At 30.7% G+C, this 13,096-nt stretch overlaps 1 protein-coding gene across 1 annotated transcript in view; it reads right to left on the reverse strand.

The window, feature by feature from the left end:
- LOC122710643 overlaps nt 1–13,096 on the reverse strand; it is an 83,665-nt gene that overhangs the window by 19,059 nt on the left and 51,510 nt on the right. The gene's annotated exons all lie outside the window — the stretch shown is intronic.

The raw sequence follows: 13,096 nt of genomic DNA on the forward strand, positions 1-13,096 counted from the left end.
CATCCGTGTGAGCGAATACGAATTATATTTTTTTTAATTGGATACAATTCGTCGACGATTTGAATCGTATCGAACGACTCTTCGTTTCTTTCTTTCGTTTTATCTTTTTTTTTTTTTTTTCAAGGCGAAATACGAATTTATTTATGGAAATGTAAAACGCCACTGGGACGAGATAATAAAACAATCTCGCGTGCGGGGAAATGTGTCGCAATGGATAAATTTATCGCGTAAATCTACCGGGTGTCTGAGAATCGACAGAGGCGATTTGATGATTAAAAATATTGTATTTGATGATTAAAAATATTGACTATTTGAAATTTATTTCTATCGATAATTTTCGATTGAATCGTGTTGATGATTAAACTTGTGTTTGAATTAAATTAAGAAATATAAGGAATAAAGATAAAAATTTGTTTCGTTTTTTTTTTTTTTAATTGTTCGATGATTCTTAGTTATGGATAATTAAAGAGCATATAATAAAAAAAAATGAGATTCTTTGAGAATTAGTAATTAGAAAATTATGTTATATTCATAATTGTACAAAAAAAGTATAATTTTTATATATTTTCTTATTTAATTGAGAGAGAAGAATTTTCAATACGATTTTTTCAAGGATTTTTTTTTTCTTCTTGTGAAATTTGGCATTGGCTCCGTAGAAGAAAACATAAATTCACAGAATCGTAACTTATTTCGCGGGCAAAACGAAAGTTTAAGTTATGCCAGAAGATTTTCCTGGACCGATGATATCTTTAGAACTACCCAAAGTGCTTGAAACATTCTTGAACAAGTGTTATATAACTTTTAATGCCGCGACTTTTTGCATGCTCGCATAAATTTATAAGAAAAAAAAAAAAAAAAAAAAACAAGGAAAATGGAGGAGGAGGAGGAATTTTTAACGAATGTTGCTCTGGATCTCTTTTTTATATTTTTTCAAAAAGTTGCTTGGACCGTGTTCTTGTGTTCTCTCAAAAGGAAGAAGGAGATTGTTCATTTTTATCTCATCCCATGTTTTATACGACTCGATTAAATAAATTTGATCTCCATCTTTTTAAATATGCAAAAGATGTAAAAGTCATACTTTTTCTTCTTCTCTTCCCTTTAATCCAATTCCTTTCTTTCTTTCTTTCTTTCTTTCTCAATCTTTCTTCGTCTACAGGAATTTCTAACGCTCCTTTCTCAAAATAATCTCGAAATTATGCGTTGTGCTTAAGTTATATTAGGCGTAACATTATTCAAATTTCCACTAGTAATGTTTTAGTAATTTCCACGCGGCATAATAATCCTAGTAGCGTTTATAGTTGTCGGGATGATTTGAATGTTTTCCCGTATTTTAGAGGCGCGCGCGCGCACACGTTTGCTCCGCATTTGCCTTTATTATCTCATTATTTGCTTTTCAAATTTGCATACAACGTTTCTATAGTTGGAATATTGTGTCGCATAAACGTTATATAGGCAATGCTCTAATTATTCCAAACCTATGTTTCCAGCAAGTAAGGAAGTAAGGAACTGTTGGAAAGAGTTCACAATTAACAAAAAAAAATTTTTATCACAGACCAAATTTTTATCACAGAAAATTCTTGGTTTCATCTTAATCCCATTATAAATTATAAAAAAATATAAACCCAATAAATATTTAAAATAATTTAAAGGAATTAATCATAGAAAGTTAACTAAAAATATTCTAGTTTTATTCTAGTTTCCCCTATAAAATATAAATCTAATAAATATTCAAAATAATTTAAATGAATTAACGAAAATGGAAAATCGAAAGTTAACCAAAAATATTTTAGTTTTATTTTAGTTTCCCCTATAAAATATGAATCTAATAAATATTCAAAATAATTTAAATGAATTAACGAAAATGGAAAATCGAAAGTTAACCAAAAATATTTTAGTTTTATTTTAGTTTCCCCTATAAAATGTAACTCAATAAATATTCAAAATAATTTAAAGGAATTAACGATGGAAAATCGAGAGTTAACCATAAAAATATTCCAATTTTATTCTCGACAAAAATGAATTTTGAAATAATAACGAATGGAGAATCACGATTGAGTCGAAAGTGATTTCCCTATATCCTGGTGAATTCCCTAGTGAAATCATACTAAAGAATAACAAGAATAATAACAAACAAGATATTCAGTTGTATCGCCGGGAGAAGAGAAGATCAAATTCGAAAAGACTCGTGCTGAAGTTAATTTAGAAGTTCAATACAAGGATCTCGGGTCGGTTTCGAAAGTTTTATTAAGTTTCGTCGTCGTGAAATTTAACTTATACACACCTCCCCCAGAGATCGAACGTGCATGTGTACATAAATAAAATGTAATCACCGGATACATATATAACGACAGCCACAATTTTAGCCCCTGAATACATTAAGACTATATCCAATGCTCTCGAGGGAATTCCTATTGCTTTTGATTCAAATCACGATTAAAAGTTGGCAACAACAGAGAACGACGAATCAAGTTTCAGTTGATATTTATTTATCTTCTTTCGTTGAATTGCAGAATTTATGTATATTCGTTTTGTTATATCGTAGAGTCTCGTTTATATTAATCGATATATAAATTTAATGTAAAATAAAATTATTCGTGTATCAACAATCTAATTTCAAGTTAATATCCAATTGACCGTCATTTGCATTTTTCCTCCAATTTTCGAATCAAATATCATAGATAATCATAGATAACACTTGATATATCATATTTTCACATTTGTTAAACGCCAAACTAATTAAAACATTAACTAAAGTAAAAAATAAATAATAAATAATAGTAAATAGTCCAGAATATCTTTATAAATAATCTCGTGAATAACGTAGCGATCTTACGTAATTTGGCACGAATATACGCACGTTAAGTTTCACGAAAATGGGCAGAAAAAATTCGATGATAAAAAAAAAAAAAAAAAATAAGAGGGGAATCGAAAATGGATATCTCGTTCTGCTGTGTTCACGTGTATCACGAGGATACGCCCGCTCATCGAACGTTGCCCACGTAACCATCCGGAAAGTAGGATGCAAAGCGGTTTCCGGTATGAATTCTTTATACGGCGCACGTGGCCGCGACACCGAAATGAGATTTCCGCTTTAAAAGCCACGTTGGTGGAAAAATTTCGCATTCCGCCCGTAATTCCCCCCCCTCTTCCTCCTCTTTCCCTCCTCCTCCCGCTCCCCCCTCCACCCAAGTAGCATCAATTGTGAATTTCAAAAAAATTTCCAACTTGTTACATTGGGAACGATCGGGTTGAATCGACCGTATTTGAATCGCCAAGATTAAATGTAACAATTTTGTTGAAGCTATCTATGCGAGAGCTATCTTTTTCCCCTGAAAAAATATATTCTTTAATTTTGTTATTTCGTGAATATCGTAAATAAGGGAATAGAAAAATTTTCGTTCTGTTTTATAAAATGCAGAAATATTTAGGTTAGGAGATTTTCCCTTTGCTTTTCGTCCAATTAATTATTCGCAATAAGATGTGTTTAAAGATATACAGAATAAATTTGTAATAATCAGAATAGAATCTCAACGTTCTTCTGTTTAGAAAAAAAATTTTCTATCCAGATTCTTTACCAATTCACGTACGATGGAAATGATCTCAATTCTTAATCCCCCCTAAGGATTTAATCTTACGAATTAAGATCCTTTTTTCATTACCGCCATAACTTCAATCTATCGAGTAAGACAATCCAAGGATCAGTGGCGTAAAAATCGATATCCGAGAAATTAACCTTCCCCGGAATTAGCCTTTCCCTTCGACAACCGTCAATCCTCGATCCAAACCCTTCATTCCTTCTGGCCTTTCTTTGCCCGCTTTGTCTTCTCAATTAAATTCGCGTTTTCCAGCTTTTGCTCGGCGAAAACTCGGTCACTCGGAAAGAGTGGCCCTCTTCTCCCCCTCTCTCACTTCCTCTCCCCCCGAGAAGAGAAGAAAGGAGAATTGTGTGTGCAAATATACAGGTGCACGCTCGCTACTATTCGAGTAGGATAATAGCTCGAGCAGAATAATAGGGGAAGTGCTAATTTACGAGCATTGAAAACACGGGTGAATTCTTGGCACGCTCGTGCATTAAGATATTTGTTTGTTTTTACCGATTACCCTGTTTCTTGTTCACGCGATAAATTGCAAACACCAGCTCTACGTTTTTGAATAAGTTTTAATTGGATTGGAAACCTAAGGGATTTATTTTGTTCTCTTTTCTTCTTAATTAAAAATAAATAACTCGTTATAACGCTTAATACACAGAACTAAAATCTAAAATAAAAGATTTTAAAAGTTTGTTTCCGTTAGTGTAATTCGCCTCGTGGAAAAGATCCTTTTGCGACAAATGGAGAGGCAGTATTCCCTCTCTCTCTCTCTCTTTCTCTCCGTGCTCTAAGAGAGTTATTTTATCACACTTCACTCACGAGAACAAAAAATTCCTGCCAACAAAAACATTGAATTATATACATTGAAAACACACTTTGTAAAGTGAAGGGAAACGAAACGTAGGTTGAAAAATCTTGTTTACCTTGACAAAAACTCCGAAAGTGAGGTTAAAGTGAGGTACAAACACCAAACGCTCCATCCGAATGGAATAATGAAATAAAAGTAACGGAATCGGTTAATTTACGAGTGGACAACGGCCGTTTCTACGTGTGTGTAAGTGTATATGTACTTATCTCCCTCCCTTCTCTCCCCTCTTATTCGAGGAGAAAGGGAAAAAAGAAACATCGCCATTCTCCACTTTGGAAGAGCCGATTTGTTCGTCCCGCGCCTGGACGACTGCAAACCGCCAAGGAAAATAATTTCCCGCTCTCGTGGCCACGTTCCGTGGGAACGATATTAAACCGTTCTCCCCTCCCTTCCTCTTCCTCACGAACCGTAGCTGATCGATTTGAACTTTAACGCTTCAGAATAGTTCGCCTCGGTACACACAATCAGCTCTTCCCTGATCGAAGCTAACTCGTCTCTGTGCATCTTGTTCGAGCTCGATCGGGCACGAATTACTTTCGAATTAATTCGAGAGGGAGTGGGAAGAGAGAGGGGAATCGATACGGCGCAATGGCACGAGCGAAAAAGTGGAGAAGCGAAAGGATATTTGGATAATTTGGCCGTTTCTTTCGCGCGCGGATCGATTTATCTGTCGATAAGACAGGATGGAAGAGAAGAAAAATCCGATCTTCTTTGCTTTGTTACCTTGAACGAATAATGACAATATTAATGCTCTTTCTTTCTTTTTTTTTTATTTAAGTGACTAATGGAGAATGAAAATCGAGGAGATAGGTCTTGCTTTGAAAAGAAATGCGAACGTTTCATTGGACATGATGTTCCAGTGTATGCATGATAATATACGATGTACTGTTCACTGATGGAAACGCATTTTTCTTTTTCATGGTATTTATCATATATACTAATCCAAAACGACGATCTAAATCTAAATGCATTAGCATTCGGAATATTCTAATCGTATCGATATAATTTTGTTATATCTCGTAACATGTTAATTATAATTTGTGACGATAGTTTAATTTATAAAATATAATTTCATATTCGAGTATAGATAGTTTCGAAAATATTTCCAGTCAGTTTCCGAAATAATTTTTGTGATTTCGAATATTCGAGTTTTTTCTACTGGTGTGTAGTGTATGATGTCAACAAAGCGTCGTAAAGGAGCCGTCTCGCCCCTCTGCCGCCCGCGAAACTTCTTTCCACCAGTGAACAGTATATTCCATTTTTAGCTTACGCTATTTGTCTATCTTGTTTAACCATGATCGATATATTTTGAACATGGATATCTTTTATACGATCCTGTCTATATTACAATGTATATTTATCAGATTTTGATCAGAAAATAGTACAAGAATAATTTAGAATAATTTATTTAGCGAGAATTAGATTTAATATTCAATAGCAATATTTACAAGATACGTAACGATTTCATTTGCTTCAGACAGATCGAATTTCATTAGAATGAAATATCTGTATATCTCAAGAAGGGATAGTCCCTATTTTCTAGAAGCTTCGATTCTGGATGAACGTCTTTGTATCCGGTATCAGTCCAATCGTCTCACATCTCGATGAAAAGAGGCACTTGGTGGTTTGTACACGAACACCGATCGATTTTCCTTCGTCTCCATCGTCTTACTTATTGCCATTTTTCTCGCGGATGATGTGCACTTTCATCGTGCGTTTCCTATAATAATCCTCTTTTCTCTTCCCTCCATCATCTCCAAGTGACACGCCAAAAACTTATTTTCACCTCGAAAGATAATCGCGAATATTTTTTATACGAAAAATAATCAATGAGTAAAGTGTTATTATTTGTGTAATTTCTCTTCGATGCAAGAGTAGAATCACGGATAAATTTTTTTCTAAAATTTTTCCTTCTTGAAAAAAGACCTCAATGTGCCATTGTAAGATTAATATCTTTCTTTTTTTTTACCACGACTTTGTCTCCAATTGTCACATTTATCCTCATTGTCGGGGCTGGCGAAGAGGCTTTAATTAGCGCGTAATGAGAAGGATAATGGCGTCGAATCGATGAACTCGATTTCAAGTTGAAAAACGCCACCGACCAAAAAAAAAAAAAAGAAGAAAGGGATTCGAGCTTGTTCTTCTCTCCTTTCCCTCCCCTCCCTCTCTTCTTCCCTCTCTTCTTCCCTCTATCGGAGGAGTCAAGTAATTCGGGAATAACGAGAGGGGAGTATCGAGTGGCAATTGAAAATTAATTAATCACTTAGCATCGGCCAACTCTCGTCCGAATTAACGAATCCCTGTTAATGGAGTTGGAAGCGGGGATAACAATTTCGATAGTAAATTTGCATAAAGTCTCTTTTCCAATGAAACAGGAGGAAAAATATGCATCTGCGTTTTGAACTAAATTTATTTAATGTCTTGTACTTTTGTACAGTTAAAAATTGCGTATTTGTTTGATTGGAATATGTCTTAGTCAGAACCAGTTTTATCTACTTGAATAATTATATTCTATTGTTAATATAATTTGTCTAATTGGCTACTCATTCAAATATTTATTATTACTCATATTATAATGAGTATTGTTCATGTAACTCGTTTGATTGAAATCCATATCTACTTGTGTGATCATAATAAATCTATAGTATATTATGTACCATATATAACATATTCTATAGCGATGTTTGACCAAAATATATCTATACCACATGTTTGATTTATATTACTTATGTTAATCGTGGCGATATGATATTACTTATTTTGTATTCCAATGAAATTCGGTTGTAGATAGAAATTAATGGTGGCGACGACTGTTATGCAATTCTCTGACAAAGATGCTATTCCATGGAATATTGAAGCTAGTCCGTGATCGGACAACGTAAACAGCAATTATTCTACGAGTTAATGAGGTTAATTACGAACGCTGTGGGAAAACAATGTTTCTGGTAATGATTGTTCTGGCTCGTTTATTACTTGCTCGATTTAGATACAGTTATATTAATAATTATTGGAATTAGGGACGTATCTCTGTCGAGATGTCTCTAATTTTTGTTAAATTAACGACACATTTTTGAAACTATTTTAAATATTAATTATCTATCAATTTGGATATGTGATGTAAAGTTTCAATTATGAAAACAATTTGTATTTGCCTATAAACTGTATATTTTTAAAATAATGTTAAATTTTATATTGAGGAAGGGATAAAAATATAATAATACAAATTGGCATAATGATTATTGGAATATATAATGGGAAAATTTATGTTAAAATGGAGACAATCAGAGAAACATAATGTTAAAACAAATGATGCAACTTTGTGTCCCAGTTGTATTATACGAAGATTCATATCACGATGACAGTGACAAAGTGGAAGTTTAAACAAAAAATACATGCAATTTCTAGAATACTTGGAATAGTCAACATTACTCATTATATTTTCAAATTAATTGTTAGATAATAAAAATTTTTGCAATTATTAAATCGAAAAAATTTATAATCGTAAAATGAGCAAAATTAGTATAATAAATTATTATAAAAATATTATAAGTTATAATAAAAATTATAAAATATAAGAATATTAATTATTCTATTTGAAAATGAACTTATACTTAGATCTATATAATTCAAAATGTATTTGTATTTTGTATATAAATACGTATTAGTATATAAGTATTCGTATATTGAGTCAATATAATCTATATTGTCTACAAAATTTATTCGATCAAGAAAATTACATTATTTGTGAACATGTTTAATTTTATCATATCTACTATTCGTCTGACCTATATTACTCGTGTCGATATCGAATCACTTGCATAACGATTTAATATTATTCGTCTGACCTCTGAAATATCTGGAGATTTTTTTTTCATGAAATTTTTCATCCTTCTATTTAGTATAATCGATCTCTTCTTCTGAAAACATCAGAATTCGATTGGTCATAAAAACACTATTCGGAGGAGCTAAAACACGATTGGGTTAAGACAAATTGCTCGCGCGAAATGGAACACGATTGGCAGTGAGTAAATTCGATTTTCGTTTCTTCGTGAAAGGAATTCCTTAAAAGGAAATGGTTAGATATCTGGATTTGTTCCATGGTAAATTCCATATAACGATCGCGAGTGATGTAGACGTATCATACGAAGATTTACGAAAGCTCGATTCTCAAGGTAATGCGCGTCACGTTTATAAGTTAGGTTATGTATGCCTTCGTGAAATCTACCTGTATTTGCAATGCAGTAGCATTTTTCTGAGCGCTTGTTATGTATGTATGCGTGGGAAATGAAAATATCTTTGAAAATAATATTTTTCTTGATTAAAAAAAAAAAAAAATGAGTAGATACGTTACAATATCTGCATAATGTATAAATCTTACTTCAGCTACTGTTTCCATTATTCTTGTTATTCCAGATTTTTTTATTCTTGTTATTCCATTATTGAAGAAGAACAAAAAATTGATGAAAAAGTGATGAACAAATTTTTTGCAAATGAATAAGAAATGTCACTTTTCCTTTGAATCCTTTATTTAAATTATTTTAGTAAATGACTCTCTTCTTTTAAAATTTTATATTAAATTTTTTCCGTAAAGTTTCACTGGTAAATTTTTTTTTTTTTTTATTTCAAGCTATCCATTTAACCTTAAGAACCCTTCACTCACCTAAAAACATGTACATTCATAATCATTACTCCGTTTATAAGATTTGAGTCACATTCGATTAAAATATTTTTGTTCTTGAAATACTTGAAAAAATGAATAGCTATTAATTTAACGTACATTAATTATAATTATTTGAGTTGATTCGAAATAATTAGAAATATTTATAATAAAATTCTATGTGTACATTATATAATTTTTATTTATGATATAAAATAAAATTATTTCAGTTTTTATGAATTTTTCAATGAATGGCTATTTTATACAAAGATGGATAGCTGATGGAAGTCAGTTTAGAATTTCAACAGACAGAAAGTTAGCCACACAGTTCAAACTTTATAGTTCGCAGAGTTATAATTACGTAAAACATCTCCAAAATTATCTTCAAACTTATTTTATTTTATAACGTTTAAGTTCTATTGTAATATTAGTAACATTGATTTTATTAATCTGATTTAAAATTTATATTCTTTTTACCATTTGTATATTTCCATAAAAATTTATATAAAAAATTGTCTTGCACAATTCTGATAATTCATATTTTTTGTTTCGATTTTCGAAAAGATTAATATTCTATCTAGTTTTATCCGTTTATCAGTATAGTTATCGAATGATCTATCTTGATCTTGAAGGAATCTTGATCCAGTGATCTTGAACGATCAAATATCAATGATTCGTACAATCGAACTGGGTGAAATAACCGGATATCCTTTCCTGTCCATATAAGTTTTCCATTGTTAATATTATATCAAAATTCAATAAGATTGATTTTTTTGGAAAGAATATTGAATAACACATCTCCACATTTAATAAAATTAAATTTTTATTAATATATAATTTTATTAATAATGGAAAATATTATTTGTTTGAACTATTTTTGAACAGAATCTTTTTTCTGTGTCACTTTTTATATAATTGTAATAGGAAGATTTCTAAGAACAGGAAGATCTCTTTTTCTCTTTATGAACTTGATATATTACCATCTCTTACTTTTACTTCTTTAAAATGAAGTAGTGTATTCTCTTTTATTGGATGATATTTTTCTTTAATTCAGTTGATTTTAATTCAGTTGAAATCTACAGTGAAATACAGCTATTTGAATTGATATTTTTATATATTTAGCTAAGATTTTATTTTTTTTTTTTGCACATATTATATAATTGATGAAGATTAATTTGTATTGCTTATTAATAATATAATATAAGTGTAGATATAAAAATATAAATATTATTGATTTTAATTTTCTAAAAGTAATTGTTCCCTTTTGTTTGTTTAATAAATCAAAATAATAAAGATACAAATCTATTCGTAACAATATAGTGTCAAATTTTACTTCAAGACTTGTTACTTTTTTTATTTGTTAATATTTCATTGATCTCTACTTTCGCATTTTTGTACATATTATTTTAATTTAATTATATTTCAATTCCATTTAGTAAACAATGATAATTCATCTATTTAGTACGAGATTTTAGAAATTTTTTTTTTTTTAATAATTTTTCAATATCTTTTACGTGTATCATTTCAAATTTTTCCAACATCCAATTCCCAACCCAAATTATATTTTAATTCCATTCGCTCCGAACACTCCAGAACTATTCATCGCGTACAAAATTTCACAATCTTTTTCCACGCATGGTCAGGGGGAGGAGAGAGGTGTTCGATAATTCCATTTCGCCGGATCGTTGCTCGTAGAGATCGAGATCATCGCTGAAACTGACAGCCCGTTCTCAAATAACCCCGGTACACGGTAATCGAGCGAACCTTCTCATGATTCGTATTTTTAAAATTCCAATTTCGCGATCGGGCCGGTGGTTCCGCGAAAAATGGAAACGGTAGCTGCGCTTTCATGTCTCCGTGTAACCGGAAATCCCATCGCCAGCAGTATTGACGAAGAAACGCCGAGTTTTCTGAATAGGCGCTTTTGATAAAGGTGTATCGAAGCGCCCTCTATGTAAAATTCATGCTGCGCAAAGAATCGGATATATATTATTGTTCAGATGGTTTTTGATCTCTGAAGAACAATGAATAAAACAATATGTTCCGATTGATACTGCTTGCATGTCTTTAACGAAATTATGATTTGAGATGTATTTTTGATTTGTTGAATATATTGAAGAGGTTAGATATAAATTACTAAGAAAAATTACTAAGAAAAAATTTACAATTTAAAGAATTTAATTAGCGTAGACAAATTACAATCTAATAATAATTTTTATATACTGACTTTCATTTCGGTTATTTCGGTCTCTAGAATCGATCTTTCAAGATATCTTAGGAATATATTAACACCTTGTACATATTGGTTTTGAGTAACTGTGCGCTACAACGCGATGTATTATTCAAAAGGCGGACCTACGATAATAAAAGCAAAACGCGCAGCTAGTTTTTAATGTCATTGTGGAAATGTAGTCGACGATATTTCTCTCATAAGAAAGAAAATATTTGCTGAAAATTTCATTCCCTTTACCACCACCTTTATACCATCTTCTTGCGAAAAGTCTTCGCTTATATTTCGTTTTTTTTTTCTTTTTTCAGAATTTTGATCAAAAAGCTGGAAAATCATAGAGAACAAAACATTTAATTTCTTCAAGAAACTTCTAACGTCGTTGATCTCTGACACGATGGATGTTGCGGATTTGAAACAGGATTTGGAAAGCATGGAATTTTTGTACTGAAAGAAATTAGATAAATTAGAAGATAAGAAGATATATAAAAAATAATTTTAAGAAATAAATTATTTTGATGTAATTTATTGTAAATTAATTTTTATAAAAGTTTGACGTTTTAATGTAAAATATTAATTTCTGTATTTTATTTTTTATAATATTATACCGTTTTATTTAATTTATATTTTATATAGATATATATATTATTACATTATTGTAATTTATAATTTGTAACTTTTTATAATAATTTGTAAAATTGAAAGCTTTGTAAGATGATTTATATTCATTTTTTATTGTACTAAATTCTATTTTATTTCATGATTATTTATAACATATGAAGTATGCATACATGTATATTTTCCTTTATGATTTTAAAATTCATAAAAAAAATTTATAAACATCCAATTAAAAATATATAAATGTATTATTATTGTTGTAAGAAGAATTGGTTTAATTACATAAAATAAAAAGTATTTTATTTAAAATAATGTCTAATTATTTATTACCCATATAAATATAATTATACTTATAGCATTTCAAAAAAAAAATATTGCAATCTGAATATTCGAAATTAAACTGTAATCAATTAACTATTATCAATAATAATTTTCTATTTCATTTATAATATCTTTATAATTAGTCAATCTTGCAATATTTCAATCTGAATTTTCAAAATTAAATTACAACCAACCGATTTTCAATGCTGCCAATTTTTGCAGCACCGTTACCGTCAAAATCCTCCTTTATTGAATACGTCAGCCGGTGCTTGCGAAAACGTCTTTCTATCTTGCACTTTAATAAAGTCAAAAAGATGCGTGATTCCATCTAACATCTCGCCAAGTAATCCAAATGTTTTCACTCGCGAATTTTTCCAAGAAGAAGAAAAAAAGAATAGAAAAGAGAAGAAATCTCAAAACCTTTTTCCTTCAAGGATAAATTCGAAACTCCTCAAAGATATCTTCGAGATAACGTAACACCGACGAAAAAGTTTCTAAGAACTCTGTCGCCGTCCATTTTATCACGAGATGAAAACCTCCAACTGATCCTCAAAGTGGAAGCCATTTATAATATTTTTTTTTTTTTCTCTTCTGTTAGAGATTCTCTGGCCACTGTGTCACATGATATACACTATATCTACGTGCATTTGCACTGAAATGTATTGAGAATAGTAATTGACTTTGATTCAAGTTTTTATGATTCGATATTTGCCATTCAATTTTTATGACAGTGGTAAATTTCAATGGAAATTGAGGGGGTCGATTTGGAAAATTGTGAAACGTTGACTGTTTGAATTAATAGCAAGGCAAATATG

Source organism: Apis laboriosa, unplaced genomic scaffold (assembly GCF_014066325.1).
Source record: "Apis laboriosa isolate Shangri-la unplaced genomic scaffold, ASM1406632v1 scaffold14_cov150, whole genome shotgun sequence".
In the NCBI taxonomy this organism is placed as follows: domain Eukaryota; kingdom Metazoa; phylum Arthropoda; class Insecta; order Hymenoptera; family Apidae; genus Apis; species Apis laboriosa.